Below are 19,615 nucleotides of genomic sequence, written 5' to 3'. Positions count from 1 at the left end.
TATCTGCTGTTGTAAATCGGTATCGACACACTGCATATATTCTTTTAGATCTACAAATACTGCACAGAACGATTTGAAATGCTCAGTAAGGTTTTACAGCCTACAAAATGTTCAGAAATGCAAATATGTACTGACACACTATAAAGCTATGCTAACACGCTGCTCATCTCAAAGAAAAAGTACGCCGCATTCACATATGTGGTTAAGTTTCACAGCTTATAAGTAAAGCATACACCAGAATCAGACCCCAACTACACCCAGCATGCAACAAAAAAATAAAACAAACAAGCCTCATCTACTCTTGTTCTATACGGGAAATCACTAAAATGTGGAGCAAGAGACACACTGGGTAAATGTGGAGCAAGAGACACACTGAGCGTCGTGGGGCTACAGCTGGCGTACATAACAAGGGAAATTAAAAAATAGAGTAAAATGTGCTGGCGGTCATTGAGCTTGTGCCCATAGCTCATTTTGGTCACTGTACATAAGAATACGATCAATACGGTCACTATACATGACTTCTGGTTATTATATGGTCACTATCTCATCGTATAGATTCGTATATTATCCAGTTGACCGGTCAAATAGTACAAGTGGCACCTCGTCAGCTCATTTTCTTGTTTTGTCTATGCATGTCCCACTTTGTCATGGGTGAAACAAATAATTAAAGAAACTAAAATTCTGCGCATGCAGGCTCTAGCTGCCGCGGCAACGCCTTTGCCAGTTGAGCGCAGGACATTTTTGTGTCAAACAAATAGATTGACGCTTTATTATATATACATTTCATACGACGCACACCGAGCACACGCGCACGCATGGACGGCGAGTATGTTTTGATGGACGTACGTGATATGTACGGACGGCCAGGCCTCTCGGCAGCCACTCTCCATGAGAAGCACATATAGTCAGTCATGCGTGTATCGATAGGCTGCGGGTTAGATCAAGATTCAAATGGTCCGGTCCGTTCTGGAACTGTTACTGAACCTGTGAACCTGCCGCAAAATCCCAGGGCCACGGTTCAGACCGCACCTCGTCTAAGAGGGCAACGGGTAAACCTAAGGTTCGACCCTACTTCTCTGTATACTGAGTGCAGACGGGGGCGCCTATAGGCGAGATGCCCAGTGCTCAACGTACACGTCGTGTTCATGGCTCCACGACAGCAGCATGAGCTCCATTCCCGGCTCCGTCGTGCCTCGAGCAGCTGTCGTGCAACACAAGCTACAGGGTGAGCGCCAGCGCGACGAGCGCTCGCTCCAGAGGTCACGGACGGCCGGCGTGGTGGTGGTTGTGGCCGTGGTGCTCCGGACGACAGCGAGACATACGTGCAGCTGGAGCAGAGGCATGAGTTCCGTTGCAGGGCGGGCGTCAGACGTGGCGAGCTGATACGGACGTGCAGCCGGCGCGGCGACGCGAGCTACAGGGCGTGCGTGGGCGCGGCGAGAAGTACAGCCGGCGCGCGTGCATGCACTTGGCTGGCATCGGCTACAACCGCGGGAAACGGTTCGACCCTAGGGTCGAAAGGTTCTGTCGCTGGCGCGTGTGTGGTGCGTGTCATGCGTGCTCTGTGCTAATGTGTACGTGCGTGTTGTGTGCCTGCGTCGTATATGTAATGAAGTGGTCTCTTTACATATGCGCTCACTTGGCTAGTGTGCATAGGTTGCACCGGGAGGTCCCATGCGCATAATTTTATTTTTTCTGTCATCCACTGACAGTTGGGACCCATGTAGCCAGAGATAGAGCTGAGGAGACACCGCTGTTTGACCGGTCAACTAGATCAAATACGAAGCAATACGGTGAGATAGTGACCGTGTATTCACTAAAAATCATGTATAGTAACCGTATTGACCGTATTCTTGTGTACAATGATTAAAGCGAGCTATCAGCACAAGTTCAATGACTGCCAGTGCATTTTACTCTGAGCGTCGTGGGGCCACAGCTGGCGTACATAACAAGGGAAATAAAAAAAATATGAACAGTGTTGGTGCATGGGAGACAACATTCGCCCCGTCCAAAGCAACATGCTTATTTTATTGCATATGGTCTACGCATCCAGTAAGTTTACCTAGCATTAGAGCAAGTATAATAAGGCTGACTCAGCTGGCTATAAGCCCTTCCACGTCAGCCAAATCACATCTGGAGGGGAGAGAAAGAGGGAGAGAGAAGCGAACGGGCGCTTCGTCAAGCGCCGGGCTGCGGCACAAGATACGAGAGCTTTGCGCCCGCTTGCAGCCCGTGGCGAGCGCTAGAGCCGGCGCTCTCGATCCCCTGCGCCTCTCCCGCCTCCCGTGCTTCTCCTTCCTCCTTCGCGCGCGAAAATCAGCCCGTGCCGTCGCCCCAAATAGCTTCCTCGCGCCAAATCAAGCCTTTCAAATTTCCCCAAATCGCCACCTCTCCCGAACCCTAGAACTGTCGCCGGCGCACATCAAGGAGATGGGTCAGCAGTCCAAACGCACGCGCGCGCCGGCACCTCGTGAAGCCCCTCCACCAGCGCCTCTGCTCACCCCGCCGCCAGCGCATCTCCTGGTCCCGCCGCCGGCGCATCTGTTGGTCTCGCCGGCGCCTAAGTCCGCCCCGCTGCCGGGGATCCCGTCGGCCTTCCCTTCAAAGCAGAGAACAAGCACTTGGATCCCCCCAAGACCACAAGAGTCTCTGGCGGCTAGTTTGCAGCAACCAAGTGAATCGGGTCCTACGGCTCAAGGTCCTTGCTGGGCACCGCCTGCTTGCATCGGTGACTCTACATCACCTTGGTACATGGCTGGCAATATGGACTACTCTGATCCACAAGTATGGTATGAATTTTCTCCATTGCTTATCTCAACTCTGAATCGTGGTGTCATTTCTTAGAGCTGCTGACACACTTGTATGATATGCTAGTTAGATGATACAACATCAGAAATCTATCTACTACTCTACTGTCTATTTTCAGAGTTTATTTTTAGTAGCTTAGTAATGATAGAAAAAGAAAAGTTTCTTCTGCTAGATGATCTTTCTTTGATGTACAGGAGCACGTGACTTCTCGTTTGCTGAATCTTGGATTGCAGTGTAGTGTAACTTTTCAGTTTCCACATGATAGTGTGTATGATATATGACTGCATAAACTATTTTTCCTTTAAATAGTTGCTGTGATCAATTCAGATTTTTCCTTTAAATAGTTGCTGTGATCAACTAGTATGCATCTCAAATGTATTGTATTCAGATTTTACAAATTTGAGTATATACTTGCATGTAGTTCGGTGCTGATCGCTCTTTGTTTCTTTATGTCGTTGAGCAGGGGAGTGGATTCTCACCCACCTGGTGGTTACCTTAGTTACTTTTAGAACACGGCATTGATTGCTAGGAAGTATTGATTGCATGCATTGGCGATGGGAGAAGTGTCCTCTTGCATGGAGGGGGCAATTCACCCGCGGCGATTATGGAGTACCAACGATGATCCTACAAGCCGTTGCTTCCCAGGACCTTCGTATTTGGCATGCTTTTTTTGGAGTTGCTGGGTCAAATAATGATCTGAATGTGCTCAATCATTCCCCACTGTTTTTTGATGCACTGAAAGGAGAAGCCCCTCAAGTCCAATTTTCTGTCAATGGGAATGAGTATACCACAGGTTACTACCTTGCTGATGGTATATACCCAGAATGGGCTGCCTTCATGAAGACTATACCACTTCCCCAAATAGAGAAGCACAAGTTGTTTGCCCAGAAGCAAGAAGGGGCAAGGAAAGATGTCGAGCGCGCTTTTGGGGTATTACAGTCCCGTTTTACCATTGTCCGTCGGCCTGCACGTCTATGGAAGAGAAAGAGTGTTGGAAGGATCATGAGGGCTTGTGTGATTCTCCACAATATGATAATCGAAGATGAGAGAGAGCAGGCAAAAATTCATATTGACTTGAATGAGATTCCGGGGGCTTCATTTGCTCTACCTCCGAAGTGAATGTTGGTGGTAATCTATGTTTCGCAGATGTGTTGCGTAGAAAAGCTACTATTCGTGCTCGTCCACATCATGCCCAACTTAAAAGTGATTTAGTCGAGCATATCAGGCATAAGTTTCAAAACAGCCATCATAATTAATCATGGTGGGATATTGATATCTGCATGTTCATATTCCTTTTTTTACTGTAACCTTGATATCTTACATGCATTTTTATTTCAGGAGTGAGCTGTGATGTGGTGATTGCGGCAGCTGTTACTTATAGGTATGCTTTCTCTGATCTTAAATTGTTCTTTTCGTTAACCAAATAGTTCTGTACTCTATAGTTTAGTCAGTGTGAATGTATTAGTGCTCAAGAAAATTTATTTGATCTGCCAACATGCTTGTATAGAGAGTGAGGTCTTCTTTATAGCTTGTTCCTCTTCCTATTGTTACAGTATTTGTTTTTACTGAACCTGTGTAGCTATACAGGATTTATAGAAGTGATTTTCTCCAGCATTACTACTCAGTGTTACTTCTTGATGTCACATGCTGTAAGTTTGCATTGGCTAAATTTTTAAGCTTGACCCGGTTCCTTTTCCATACAGTGGTTGAAGGTTATTGATGCATATGAGTGGTTGCTCCTTTCCAGCGAAGTACCCTCCATGCTTTGTGACTTTTGTCATCGTCCAGATCAAAACTATGGTTGTTGCTTGTGGTCGTGAACGGCTTGTTTGCCGGAGATGTTATCTATTATGTTTGTTGAATGCTTTCTTAAAGACTTATGTAATCTTAAGTAATTACTCATGATGCTATGGAGTAGTATGATGCTGTGTGACATGTTTGGAGTACTATGATGCTGTATGACATATGTTTGTTGCCTAAATGCCAGTCAGTCTTCCTATTTCCTGGTTGCATGGATGGCATGTATATGTATGCTCTTTGAAATGGCCACACAGATGTTGTTTACTGTAGATCACAGCAGATCATATGCACCTGCAAGCAATAAATACTTCATATTAAATGGAGCCATGCTAATAGCCAGCCAAAACGCCAGACTACTATATGAGAGAAGGCTTTATGATGACGTGGCATTGCTATATAGCCAGCAGCCGGCTGTGCTTCTTAATCTTTTATTAATAATTCCCGTCATGGTTTATCTTACCCGCCACGCACAAATCCCCATAAATGATGTCAGGAAGTGGACGGTACTGAGCGTAGGTTCGGGTAGACCATGGTTCTACACAACATTTAGCCTCAGTTTGCAGGAAACCATCCAGCGATGTCCAGTCTGATTCCACTGCCGATTGTGAAGGTACCCATCTACTGATTTCAGTGTCGAGTCCCAGGGCTCTCCACCACGTCCGGGCATCAATTGATTCATATAGAACCGAATCAGTTTGATTTTTATTTTATTGTGTGGATTTTGCAGCAAGGAAGCTGCTGATGACAAGGCGATGTGAATTTTTAGTAGGGGAAACATCTAGATACGAACCATTGGATAGGTTTAGTATCTTATTGGAATTGCTGATTTTCTTGATACACACCTATGCATGGGTATGGTACTGCTATCGCTCAGACTATCGAGAGCAGTACATGATTCAGGTTGAGTTATTGATGAACGATTTTTTTTTCCGGTTTATACCAGTTGCGAGCACCATTGATACACACCTATCCAGCCAGGTGGGCAATGCTCAGTTGTGTTTTCATGTAAGTATTTTCCCTGCTATGATCAAATACTAGCGCTGGTGGAAGCTGTGGGATTTCCTTGCAGTGTGCAAGATGAACCTCTGTATCAGTGGCGGCAATGTTCCCGTCAGCAAGGTACATGGGATCCAATAAGGCATGATTTTTTCCCTATTTTCTTTTACAGTATCAAATCTAAATGTCACTTGACCTTGAATCAGCAATTAACTATCCATCACATATTAGGATTGAAGTATCTGTTCTGCTATAATTCATTCAGATATGTGTATTGGCTTTTGTTTCAGAGAAGTTTTGGTCTACTTCCACCAGCAGTCCATTGGTGGATCTCTTTGTGGCTATTATCTATCAGCCTGCCAATATTGTATTTGTTTAGCAATTGTAGACTGCAGGATGGGTGAAGCAGAAGCTTAATTAAGTTGAGGAATGGCATCCAAGATTTACCCCCTTCACGGTCAGAGCCCTTCACATACAACTTGGGGTGTCAGCTCTGTTTACTGGTATTGACGTAGTCTGCTTTTGTTGACATAGCTGGAGAGCATGAATGCAGAAGTGGAGAAAGTTTAAACTGATATAAGAGTCCTAAAAAAAGATTCGAGAAGTAACTGTTTTGACTTTCGTCATAATTCTCGCAGATGAACCCCTATTGTACTATGTGTTTCTATCCAACCCATAAGTAGTACGCATGGACACACCTAAAATGAAATTTGGCTTTACGCTAAATAAAACAAATCACCTTGGGTTTGGAAGATACCTGTACTTGATGCTCATGTGTGATATTTGTTGTCTCATGAGATACTTGGTTATTTGTAATTACCAAATATCACTGGTGATGGGTCATGTAGTCTAGGCCCTGACAGAAAATGACCTGTGATTGTTTTGCATAACAGTGATTTTGTTCTCATTTATGGTTATATGTAAATCATATAGGGTAAGGTTCTCAGAAGTATGTGTACAGTTAGCTTATGTGTGATCACCTACCAAATTTCTGGTAAATAATAAATGGAATCCACAATATTATATCATATTTTTATCAGTTTGCCTAAATTAATGTGTTTGTTTCAGTATACTCTGTAGGGAGCTCTATTCTGTAGTGCTCTTTTCCGTTGGTATCTTGCATGGAAAAATGCCAGTGAACTGAAAGTATGTCAAGTCGATATGATTATTGGTTAATTGCTTGCATGTGATTGTAGTTTTTAACTACATGGATAACTTGGACCTCGGCGCTTATCTATATGTAAGTTCTCATGCTCTTGGCAACCCCATACTTTTAGACAATAGGAATTGGTTTTTGTATTGACAGGAAAAAGAGAAAATAAATAGGTACTCTTTTCTTCAGATGATCTTTATTTGATTTGTTCTCATTGTGATATTAGAGCTTCATCATTCGACGTCAATTATAGCAAAATACTACGGTGGTCATATTTGTTTTAAGTTTTTGTTCTTTGATGAGGTCTTAATAACTATGTAGATATAAGGATTGGTTTACTCATATGATATTACTTATGGCATATCACTACCATTAGTAGAAAATTTGATATCATAATTCACATTTTTGTAAGTTCAATTATATTCCAATTGCGGTATTCATTACAATTTTTTCATCTTAAAATCATATATCAACTTTGCAAGCAAAGTTATTTAATTTACATTATCACGTGCGTACAACTAAGAGTTCCCGCAACAACGTGCGGGGTATCATCTAGTTTTTTAAATGGAGGGCTACGCAAAGTGGCGCTTGCTGGTACGTACGCTGCTTTGGTGATTTTTTTTCTTTTTTTACTTTTTTTTAGATGGAAGTGAGGATTTTTTTATAATGTTTTCCTAGATGGAAGAGAGGACTTCATGTGTTTTTTTTAATGAAAAGTGCGCACAACTTTCTGTCAAGCGGCGCCACAGGGTGGTGGCGCCCCTACCACTAGTAGAAACGGATCCTCACCTTCTGAAGTGGCTGAAACAAATATGCCCTAGAGGCAATAACAAAGTAGTTATTTTATATTTCCTTATTCATCATAAAGGTTCATTATTTATGCTAAAATTGTATTGATCGGAAACTTAAATACATGTGTGAATACATAAACAAATACCGTGTTCCTAGTAAGCCTCTACTAGACTAGCTCGTTAATCAAAGATGGTTAAGGTTTCCTAACCATGAACATGTGTTGTCATTTGATAACGGGATCACATCATTAAGAGAATGATGTGATGGATAAGACCCATCCGTTAGCTTAGCATAATGATCGTTCAATTTATTGCTATTGCTTTATTCATGTCAAATACATATTCCTTCGACTATGAGATCATGCAACTCCCGAATACCGCGGGAATGCCTTGTGTGCTATCAAAGGTCACAACGTAACTGGGTGATCATAAAGATGCTCTACAGGTATCTCCGAAGGTGTTTGTTGAGTTGGCATAGATCAAGATTAGGATTTGTCACTCCGAGTATCGGAGAGGTATCTCTAGGCCCTCTCAGTTATACACATCAAAAGAAGCCTTGCAAGCAAATGACTAATGAGTTAGTACGAGATGATGTATTACGGAACGAGTAAAGAGACTTGCTTGTAATGAGATTGAACTAGGTATAGAGATACCGACGATCGAATCTCGGGCAAATAACATACCGATGGACAAAGAGAATTACGTATGTTGTCATAACGGTTCGACCGATAAAGATCTTCGTAGAATATGTAGAAACCAATATGGGCATCCAGGTTCCGCTATTGGTTATTGACCGAAGAGGTATCTCGGTCATGTCTACATAGTTCTCGAACCCGTAGGGTCAGCATGCTTAATGTTCATTGACGATATAGTGTTATATGAGTTATATGATTTGGTGACCGAATGTTGTTCGGAGTCCCGGATGAGATCACGGACATGACGAGGAGTCTCTAAATGGTCGAGAGGTAAAGATTGATATATAGGACGATGGTATTGGGACAGAGGAATAGTTTAAGAGTGCACCGGGTACTCATCGGGTCACCGGAAGGGGTTTCGGGCATCCCTGGCAAGTGTATGGGCCTTATGGGCCAAAGGGGGGGACAGACCAGCCCACAAGGGGGCTGGTGCGCCCCTTCCCTTGGCTGGCTGGCCCTAGGGGAAGGAAAGGGGAGGGGTGGCCCCTCCTGCCTTTCCCTCATCAGGAGAGAAAGGAAAGGGGGCGACACCTCCTCCTTCCTTCCTCCCACACTTCAAATGAGGAAGGGGCGCCACTTGGGGGAAGACTGAAGGAAATATGCCCTAGAGGCAATAATAAAGTTATTATTTATTTCCTTCTATCATGATAAATGTTTATTATTCATGCTAGAATTGTATTAACCGGAAACATAATACATGTGTGAATACATAGACAAACAGAGTGTCACTAGTATGCCTCTACTTGACTAGCTCGTTGATCAAAGATGGTTAAGTTTCCTAGCCATTGACATGGGTTGTCATTTGATTAACGGGATCACATCATTAGGTGAATGATGTGATTGACTTGACCCATTCCGTTAGCTTAGCACTCGATCGTTTAGTATGTTGCTATTGCTTTCTTCATGACTTGTACATGTTCCTATGACTATGAGATTATGCAACTCCCGTTTACCGGAGGAACACTTTGTGTGCTACCAAACGTCACAACGTAACTGGGTGATTATAAAGGTGCTCTACAGGTGTCTCCGAAGGTACTTGTTGGGTTGGCGTATTTCGAGATTAGGATTTGTCACTCCGATTGTCGGAGAGGTATCTCTCGGCCCACTCGCTAATGCACATCACTTAAGCCTTGCAAGCATTGCAACTAATGAGTTAGTTGCAGGATGATGTATTACGGAACGAGTAAAGAGACTTGCCGGTAACGAGATTGAACTAGGTATTGAGATACTGACGATCGAATCTCGGGCAAGTAACATACCGATGACAAAGCGAACAATGTATGTTGTTATGCGGTCTGACCGCTAAAGATCTTCGTAGATGTGACGCCCCCGATTTGACCGTACACTAATCATGCACGCAAATGTGTACGATCAAGATCAGGGACTCACGGGAAGATATCACAACACAACTCTACAACATAAATAAGTCATACAAGCATCATAATACAAGCCAGGGGCCTTGAGGGCTCGAATACAAGTGCTCGATTATAGACGAGTCAGCGGAAGCAACAATATCTGAGTACAGACATAAGTTAAACAAGTTTTCCTTAAGAAGGCTAGCACAAAAGTAGCAACGATCGAAAAGGCAAGGCCTCCTGCCTGGGACCTCCTAACTACTCCTCGAAGCCGAACTCCACGTAGAATCATCCTCGGGATCTCTAGCTCCTGGACTCCAGCATCTGGTTGCGTCAAACAGGTATAGGAAGGGGAAAAGAGGGAGAAAGGCAACCGTGAGTACTCATCCAAAGTACTCGCAAGCAAGGAGCTACACTACATATGCATGGGTATATGTGTAAAGGGGCATATCAGTGGACTGAACTGCAGAATGCCAGAATAAAAGGGGGATAGCTAGTCCTGTCGAAGACTACGCTTCTGACAGCCTCCATCTTGCAGCATGTAGAAGAGAGTAGATTAAAGTCCTCCAAGTAGCATCGCATAGCATAATCCTACCCGGCAATCCCCTCCTCGACGCCCTGTTAGAGAGCGATCACCGGGTTATATCTGGCACTTGGAAGGGTGTGTTTTATTACGTATCTAGTTCTAGTTGTCATAAGGTCAAGGTACAACTCCGGGTCGTCCTTTTACCGACGGACACGGCTATTCGAATAGATAAACTTCCCTGCAGGGGTGCACCACATAACCCAACACGCTCGATCCCATTTGGCCGGACACACTTTTCTGGGTCATGCCCGGCCTCGGAAGATCAACACGTCGCAGCCCCACCTAGGCTCAACCGAGAGGTCAACACGCCGGTCTAAATCCTATGCGCGTAGGTGTCTGGGCCCATCGCCCATTGCACACCTGCACATTGCGAGGGCGGCCGGAAGCAGACCTAGCCTAGCAGGCGTTCCAGTCCAATCCGGCGCGCGCCGCTCCGTCGCTGACGTCAAGAAGAGCTTCGGCTGATACCACGACGCCGGGATACCCATAACTACTCCCGCGTAGATGGTTAGTGCGTATAGACCAAATGGCCAGACTCAGATCAAATACCAAGATCTCGTTAAGCATGTTAAGTATCTGCGAACGCCGACCAGGGCCAGGCCCACCTCTCTCCTAGGTGGTCTCAACCTGCCCTGTCGCTCCGCCACAAAGTAACAGTCGGGGGCCGTCAGGAACCCAGGCCCACCTCTACCGGGGTGGAGCCACCTGTCCTTTCAGCCCCCCTCATCAGAATCACTTGCGGGTACTCACCGAGCCGACCCGACTTTAGTCACCACATGTGTCATGTATATAATGTATATAGTATGTACCCGTGATCACCTCCCGAAGTGATCACGGCCCGGTAGTATAGCATGGCAGACGGACAAGAGTGTAGGGCCACTGATGGAACACTAGCATCCTATACTAAGCAGTAGGATTGCAGGTAAAGGTATCAACAGTAGGAGCAAGGGCAGGCTATGCATCAGTATAGGATTAACGGAAAACAGTAACATGCTACACTACTCTAATGCAAGCAGTATAGAGAAGAATAGGCGATATCTGGTGATCAAGGGGGGGGGGCTTGCCTGGTTGCTCTGGCAAGTAGGAGGGGTCGTCAACTCCGTAGTCGAACTGGGCAGCAGCAGTGTCGGTCTCGTAGTCTACCGGAGAGAAGAGGGGGGAAGAAACAGTAAATACAATGCAAACATAAACATGACGATGCGTGTCATGACAATGAGCGGTGCTAGGTGTGTCCTAACGCGACAGTAGGTGTTACTGGCGAAGGGGGGGGACATCCGGGAAAGTATTCCCGATGTTTTGCGTTTTCGGACAGATGGACCGGAGGGGGGGAAGTTGCGAGTTCGATAGGTTAGGGAGGTGTGGTGGATGAACGGACTGCGTATCCGGATTCGTCTCATCGTTCTGAGCAACTTTCATGTTGAAAATATTTTAATCCGAGTTACGGATTAAAAGATATGATTTTCTAAAGATTTAAACAATTTCTAGAATTTCTGGTTTTATATTAATTCTAATTAAAAACAGAATATACTTTTGTCACCTAGTGCTACCCTAGCATGTGAGCATGACAATGGGGCCAGTGGGGTTGGGTTGACCCGGTCAAAGGTTGACTGGTCAACATATGAATAGTGTAAGTGGGTCCCGTGTGTCATTGTCTTTTGTTTAATAAAATGGTAATTAACCAGGGTGGTCCCACATGTCATAGGCTGAAGACTAACAATTTGTTAACATTTAATTAGCAGGTTAATTAGAGTTACTTAGTTAACTAAACATGATTAATTAATTTAATTAATTTAGTTAATTAATTGATTAATTAATTAATTTTTTATTATTATTTTTTTATATTCTTTTTTTTTCTGTTTATGTTCTGGGGGTGGGCCCCATATGTCATAGGCAAGGGGGCCATAGCGGGTGTGGGCTACGGGCACAGCCCGAACGGGCGAGGGGGATACGGGCGACGGGCGAGCGCCCGTTAGCGGCGAGGCCACGAGGGGCAGGGGCGACGGAGCCGGGCGAGGGCGGCCGCCGGCGTGTGAGCACGCAGCAGAGGCGGCGGTGACGCGGTGTGGGCTCAGGGTCGGGGCACATCTGGGACGCACGGGGCGCGGCTAGACGTGGCGCAGGCACGCGCGGAGGTGCGGTGCAGCGCGTGCGAGCCAGAGCGGTGGCAGTCGGCGCGGGCAACGACGAGCGCAACGGCAGAGGGAAGAGGAGGCCGGGGGCCTCACCGCTGGTGTAGGGACGGGGCAGTGGGGCTCGGGGAGGAGACGACGAGGTCCGGTGGGGAGGCTCCGGCGACGTCCAGGCGGCACGGGTGACGGGGATGAGGCAGTCCAGCGGAATCCGGCGACGGCGTGGTCGCGGACGGGGCGGCGAGGCTCGACGAAGCCGACGAGGGAGAGGTTGCTCGGGGAGGAGACGACGAGGTCCGGTGGGGAGGCTCCGGCGACGTCCAGGCGGCACGGGTGACGGGGATGAGGCAGTCCAGCGGAATCCGGCGACGGCGTGGTCGCGGACGGGGCGGCGAGGCTCGACGAAGCCGACGAGGGAGAGGTGAGGAGGCGAGGCGACGCGGAGCGGCTCCGGCGAGCGGTGTCCGGTGGCGAGGTCGAGGCGGTTGCCTCGATCTAGAACGATGCGGGCCAGCAAGGGGGGGCCCGTTGGTGGCAGCGGCGCGGGGCGGCTCGCCGGGAGCAGCGACGACCGCGGCCGGGTACGGCGGGGCGAAGTCGTGGCGAGGTGGCGCCGGCCGTCGGCGATGACGACGGGATCGGGAGCGGCGCGCGGATGGGCGTCGGGGGCGACTCGGGAGGTGAGGTGAGGAGGAGGCGGTGACCGGGCGGGGCGGCGCCGGGGATGGGCGCCGCGAGGTGGCATCGGGCGGCGGTGATGGGTAGCGCCGAACGGGATCGATCCCGATCCCGATTGGATCGGGAGTGGGAGAGAGAGAACGTGGGGGGGACGAGGGGAGGGAGTGGGGGCGAGTGGGAACGGTGAGGGGGTTAGGGTTTCGGTCGGTTGGACCTCGGGTTAGTAGGCTAGGGCGCGGGGTGGGCCGGCCCATTCGGGCGGCTGGGGCCAGCTGGGCCACTGGCCGGGCCGAGGTCCAGTTGGCCACGAGGCCCCTTTTGTATTTTTAATTTTTTTATATGTATTTTATTTCTTTTCTGTTTTACTTTGTTCCTCCTTTTATTTTATTTTTGTAAAGTACTAAAATGACCCCTAAATTAGTACTACCACTAAACCCACTACCATAAAATGTTTAGTCCCTAAATAGAATAGTTTAACATTTTTTTAATTATAAAAGGCATTTCATTAATTGTTTTGTTACTGTTTTATTCATTTTAGAGTATTTAAAGCTTTTATAAAAGTGGGGTTTATTCAGCACAATTACCTTTGCATTATTTGGCACAACTCGAACATCTTAGTTTTAAAGTTTGAAAACTTTTGTTGTTTGTCTTTATTTTAAATTTGAATTTGAATCGTTTTTTCAACCATCGCGAGATTAACTACAGTGACAGCGGTGACATGGCATCATTAGGAGAGGGTTACTGTAGCTTAATTATCCGGGCGTCACAGTAGAATATGTGGGAGCCAATATGAGCATCGAGGTTCCGCTATTGGTTATTGACCAGAGACGTGTCTCGGTCATGTCTACATAGTTCTCGAACCCGTAGGGTCCGCACGCTTAACGTTTCGATGACAGTTATATTATGAGTTTATATGTTTTGATGTACCGAAGATTGTTCGGAGTCCGGATGTGATCACGGACATGACGAGGAGTCTCGAAATGGTTGAGACATGAAGATTGATATATTGGAAGCCTATATTTGGATATCGGAAGTGTTCCGGGTGAAATCGGGATTTTACCGGAGTACCGGAGGGGTTACCGGAACCCCCCGGGGGTTAATGGGCCATAGTGGGGCTTAGTGGAGAAGAGGAGAGGCGGCCAGGGCAAGGGCCGCGCACCCCTCCCCCCTAGTCCGAATAGGACAAGGAGAGGGGGGCGGCGCCCCCCCCCTTTCCTTCTTCTCCTCCACCTCTTTCCCCCTCTTCTCCTAATCCAACAAGGAAAAGGGAGGGAGTCGGGAGTAGGACTCCTCCTGGCGCGCCCCCTCCTGGCCGGCCGCACCTCCCGCCTTGCTCCTTTATATACGGGGGCAGGGGGCACCCTAGAGACACAACAATTGATCGTTTGATCTTTTAGCCGTGTGTGGTGCCCCCTCCACCATAGTCCACCTCGATAATACTGTAGCGATGCTTAGGCGAAGCCCTGCGTCGGTAGAACATCATCATCGTCACCACGCCGTCGTGCTGACGAAACTCTCCCTCAACACTCGGCTGGATCGGACTTCGAGGGACGTCATCGGGCTGAACGTGTGCTGAACTCGGAGGTGCCGTGCGTTCGGTACTTGATCGGTCGGATCGTGAAGACGTACGACTACATCAACCGCGTTGTGCTAATGCTTCCGCTTTCGGTCTACGAGGGTACGTGGACAACACTCTCCCCTCTCATTGCTATGCATCATCATGATGTTGCGTGTGCGTAGGAATTTTTTTGAAATTACTACGTTCCCCAACAGTGGCATCCGAGCCTGGTTTTATGCGTAGATGTCATATGCACGAGTAGAACACAAGTGAGTTGTGGGCGATATAAGTCATACTGCTTACCAGCATGTCATACTTTGGTTCGGCGGTATTGTTGGATGAAGCGGCCCAGACCGACATTACGCGTACGCTTACGCGAGACTGGTTCTACCGACGTGCTTTGCACACAGGTGGCTGGCGGGTGTCAGTTTCTCCAACTTTAGTTGAACTGAGTGTGGCTACGCCCGGTCCTTGCGAAGGTTAAAACAGCACCAACTTGACAAACTATCGTTGTGGTTTTGATGGGTAGGTAAGAACGGTTGTTGCTAAGCCCAGTAGTAGCCACGTAAAACTTGCAACAACAAAGTAGAGGACGTCTAACTTGTTTTTGCAGGGCATGTTGTGATGTGATATGGTCAAGACATGATGCTAAATTTTATTGTATGAGATGATCATGTTTTGTAACCAAGTTATCGGCAACTGGCATGAGCCATATGGTTGTCGCTTTATTGTATGCAATGCAATCGCCCTGTAATGCTTTACTTTATCACTAAGCGGTAGCGATAGACGTAGAAGCATAAGATTGGCGAGACGACAATGATGCTACGATGGAGATCAAGGTGTCGCGCCGGTGACGTGGTGATCATGACGGTGCTTCGGAGATGGAGATCACAAGAACAAGATGATGATGGCCATATCATATCACTTATATTGATTGCATGTGATGTTTATCTTTTATGCATCTTATCTTGCTTTGATTGACGGTAGCATTATAAGATGATCTCTCGCTAAATTTCAAGTTAAAAGTGTTCTCCCTGAGTATGCACCGTTGCCTAAGTTTGTCGTGCCCAGACACCACGTGATGATCGGGTGTGATAAGCTCTACGTCCATCTACAACGGGTGCAAGCCAGTTTTGCACACGCGGAATACTCAGGTTAAACTTGACGAGCCTAGCATATGCAGATATGGCCTCGGAACACTGCGACCGAAAGGTCGAGCGTGAATCATATAGTAGATATGATCAACATAGTGATGTTCACCATTGAAAGCTACTCCATTTCACGTGATGATCGGTTATGTTTTAGTTGATTTGGATCACGTGATCACTTAGATGATTAGAGGGATGTCTATCTAAGTGGGAGTTCTTAAGTAATATGATTAATTAAACTTTAATTTATCATGAACTTAGTCCTGGTAGTATTAGCATATCTGTGTAGATCAATAGCTCGCGTTTAGCTCCCCTGTTTTATTTTGATATGTTCCTAGAGAAAACTGAGTTGAAAGAGGTTAGTAGCAATGATGCGGATTGGATCCGTGATCTGAGGATTATCCTCATTGCTGCACAGAAGAATTATGTCCTTGATGCACCGCTAGGTGACAGACCTATTGCAGGAGCAGATGCAGACGTTATGAACGTTTGGCTAGCTCAATATGATGACTACTTGATAGTTTAGTGCACCATGCTTAACAGCTTAGAATCGGGACTTAAAAGACATTTTGAACGTCATGGACCATATGAGATGTTCCAGGAGTTGAAGTTAATATTTCAAGCAAATACCCGAGTTGAGAGATATGAAGTCTCCAACAAGTTCTATAGCCAAAAGATGGAGGAGAATAGCTCAAGCAGTGAGCATGTGCTCAGATTGTCTGGGTACTACAATTGCTTGAATCAAGTGGGAGTTAATCTTCGAGATAAAATAGTGATTGACAGAATTCTCTAGTCACCATCACCAAGTTAGTAGAACTTCGTGATGAACTATAATATGCAAGGGATGACGAAAACAATTCCCAAGATGGAGGAGAATTGGATGCTAAAATCGGCGAAGGTAGAAATCAAGAAAAACATCAAGTGTTGATGGTTGACAAGACCACTAGTTTCAAGAGAAAGGACAAAGGGAAGAAGGGGAACTTCAAGAAGAACGGCAAGCAAGTTTCTGCTCAAGTGAAGAAGCCCAAGTCTGGACCTAAGCCTGAGACTAAGTGCTTCTACTGCAAAGGGACTGGTCACTAGAAGCGGAACCACCCCAAGTATTTGGCGGATAAGAAGGATGGCAAAGTGAACAAGCTACATTTGATATACATGTTATTGATGTGTACCTTACTAGCGTTTATAGTAGCCCATGGGTATTTGATACTTGTTTGGTTGCTAAAAATTAGTAACTCGAAACAGGAGTTACAGAATGAACAGAGACTAGTTAAGGGTGAAGTGACGATGTGTGTTGGAAGTGGTTCCAAGATTGATATGATCATCATCGCACACTCCCTATACTTTCGGGATTAGTGTTGAACCTAAATAAGTATTATTTAGTGTTTGCGTTGAGCATGAATATGATTTGATCATGTTTATTGCAATACGGTTATTCATTTAAGTTAGAGAACAATTGTTGTTCTGTTTACAGGAATAAAACCTTCTATGGTCATACACACCAACGAAAATGGTTTGTTGGATCTCGATCGTAGTGATACACATATTCATAATATTGAAGCCAAAAAGATGCAAAGTTAATAATGATAGTGCAACTTATTTGTGGCACTGCCGTTTAGGTCATATTGGTATAAAACGCATGAAGAAACTCCATGCTGATGGGACTTTTGGTGAAGGAAATATGCCCTAGAGGCAATAATAAAGTATTATATATTTCCCTATATCATGATAAATGTTTATTATTCATGCTAGAATTGTATTAACCGGAAACATTATACATGTGTGAATACATAGACAAACAGAGTGTCACTAGTATGCCTCTACCAGACTAGCTCGTTAATCAAAGATGGTTATGTTTCCTAGCCATAGACATGAGTTGTCATTTGATTAACGGGATCACCTCATTAGGAGAATGACGTGATTGACTTGACCCATTCCGTTAGCTTAGCACCCGATCGTTTAGTATGTTGCTATTGCTTTCTTCATGACTTATACATGTTCCTATGACTATGAGATTATGCAACTCCCGTTTACCGGAGGAACACTTTGTGTGCTACCAAACGTCACAACGTAACTGGGTGATTATAAAGGTGCTCTACAGGTGTCTCCAAAGGTACTTGTTGGGTTGGCGTATTTCAAGATTAGGATTTGTCACTCCGATCGTCGGAGAGGTATCTCTGGGCCCACTCGGTAATGCACATCACTATAAGCCTTGCAAGCATTGTGACTAATGAGTTAGTTGCGGGATGATGTATTGCGGAACGAGTAAAGAGACTTGCCGGTAACGAGATTGAACTAGGTATCAAGATACCGACGATCGAATCTCGGGCAAGTAACATACCAATGACAAAGGGAACAACGTATGTTGTTATGCGGTCTGACCGATAAAGATCTTCGTAGAATATGTGGGAGCCAATATGGGCATCCAGGTCCCGCTATTGGTTATTGACCGGAGAGGTGTCTCGGTCATGTCTACATAATTCTCGAACCCAAAGGGTCCGCACGCTTAACGTTACGATGACAGTTTTATTGAGTTTTGATGTACCGAAGGAGTTCGGAGTCCCGGATGAGATCGGGGACATGACAAGGAGTCTCGAAATGGCCGAGACATAAAGATCGATATATTAGACGACTATATTCGGACTTCGGAAAGGTTCCGAGTGATTCGAGTATTTTTCGGAGTACCGGAGAGTTACGGGAATACGTATTGGGCCTTATTGGGCCATACGGGAAAGAAGGAAAAGGGCCTCAAGGGTGGCCGCACCCCTCCCCTTGGTCTGGTCCGAATGGAAGGGGGGCGCCCCCTTCCTTCCTTCTCTTTTTCCCTTCCTCTTTTCCTATTCCATATGGGAGGTGGAATCCTACTAGGACTAGGGAGTCCTAGTAGGACTCCACACTTGGTGCGCCCCCTCCTAGGGCCGGCCTGCTCCTCCCTTGCTCCTTTATATACGGGGGCAGGGGGCACCCCATGGACACACTTGATATACGATATTTTAGCCGTGTGCGGTGCCCCCCTCCACCATATTACACCTCGATAATACCGTTGCGGAGCTTAGGCGAAGCCCTGCGTCGGTGGAACATCATCATCGTCACCACGCCGTCGTGCTGACGAAACTCTCCCTCAACACTCGGCTGGATCGGAGTTCGAGGGACATCATCGAGCTGAACGTGTGTAGAACTTCGGAGGTGCCGTGCGTTCGGTACTTGATCGGTCGGATCGTGAAGACGTACGACTACATCAACCGCGTTGTGATAACGCTTCCGCTGTCGGTCTACGAGGGTACATGGACAACACTCTCCCCTCTCGTTGCTATGCATCACCATGATCTTGCGTGTGCGTAGGAATTTTCTGTTGAAATTACTACGTTACCCAACAGTGGCAACCGAGCCTGGTTTTATGTGTTGATGCTATGCACGATTAGAACACAAGTGAGTTGTGGGCGATATAAGTCATACTGCTTACCAGCATGTCATACGTTGGTTCAGCGGTATTGTGAGATGAAGCGGCCCGGACCAACATTACGCGTACGCTTACGCGAGACTGGTTTCACCGTTGCGAGCACTCGTTGCTTAAAGGTGACCGGCGGGTGTGTGTCTCTCTCACTTTAGTTGAACCGAGTGTGGCTACGCCCGGTCCTTGCGAAGGTTAAAACAACACTAACTTGACAAACTATCGTTGTGGTATTGATGCGTAGGTAAGAACGGTTCTTGCTAAGCCCGTAGCAGCCACGTAAAACTTGCAACAACAAAGTAGAGGACGTCTAACTTGTTTTTGCAGGGCATGTTGTGATGTGATATGGTCAAGACATGATGTGATATAATTTGTTGTATGAGATGATCATGTTTTGTAACCAAGTTATCGGCAACTGGCAGGAGCCATATGGTTGTCGCTTTATTGTATGCAATGCAATCGCCATGTAA

General features: G+C 46.4%; 1 long non-coding RNA gene and 1 pseudogene across 1 annotated transcript; both read left to right on the top strand.

Moving 5' to 3' along the window:
• The first annotated feature begins 2,074 nt into the window (after positions 1-2,074).
• On the top strand, positions 2,075-4,807 carry LOC109787592 (uncharacterized). Its single transcript, XR_012182747.1, has 3 exons — positions 2,075-2,789; positions 4,147-4,189; positions 4,512-4,807. It is a non-coding gene; the product is annotated as an uncharacterized lncRNA (long non-coding RNA).
• Positions 3,334-4,081, top strand: LOC141021433 (uncharacterized; annotated as a pseudogene).
• Positions 4,808-19,615: the final 14,808 nt, after the last annotated feature.

The sequence above is a fragment of the Aegilops tauschii genome, chromosome 4, assembly GCF_002575655.3.
Source record: "Aegilops tauschii subsp. strangulata cultivar AL8/78 chromosome 4, Aet v6.0, whole genome shotgun sequence".
Lineage (NCBI taxonomy): Eukaryota > Viridiplantae > Streptophyta > Magnoliopsida > Poales > Poaceae > Aegilops > Aegilops tauschii.
This window is presented reverse-complemented; position numbering and strand designations above follow the sequence as displayed.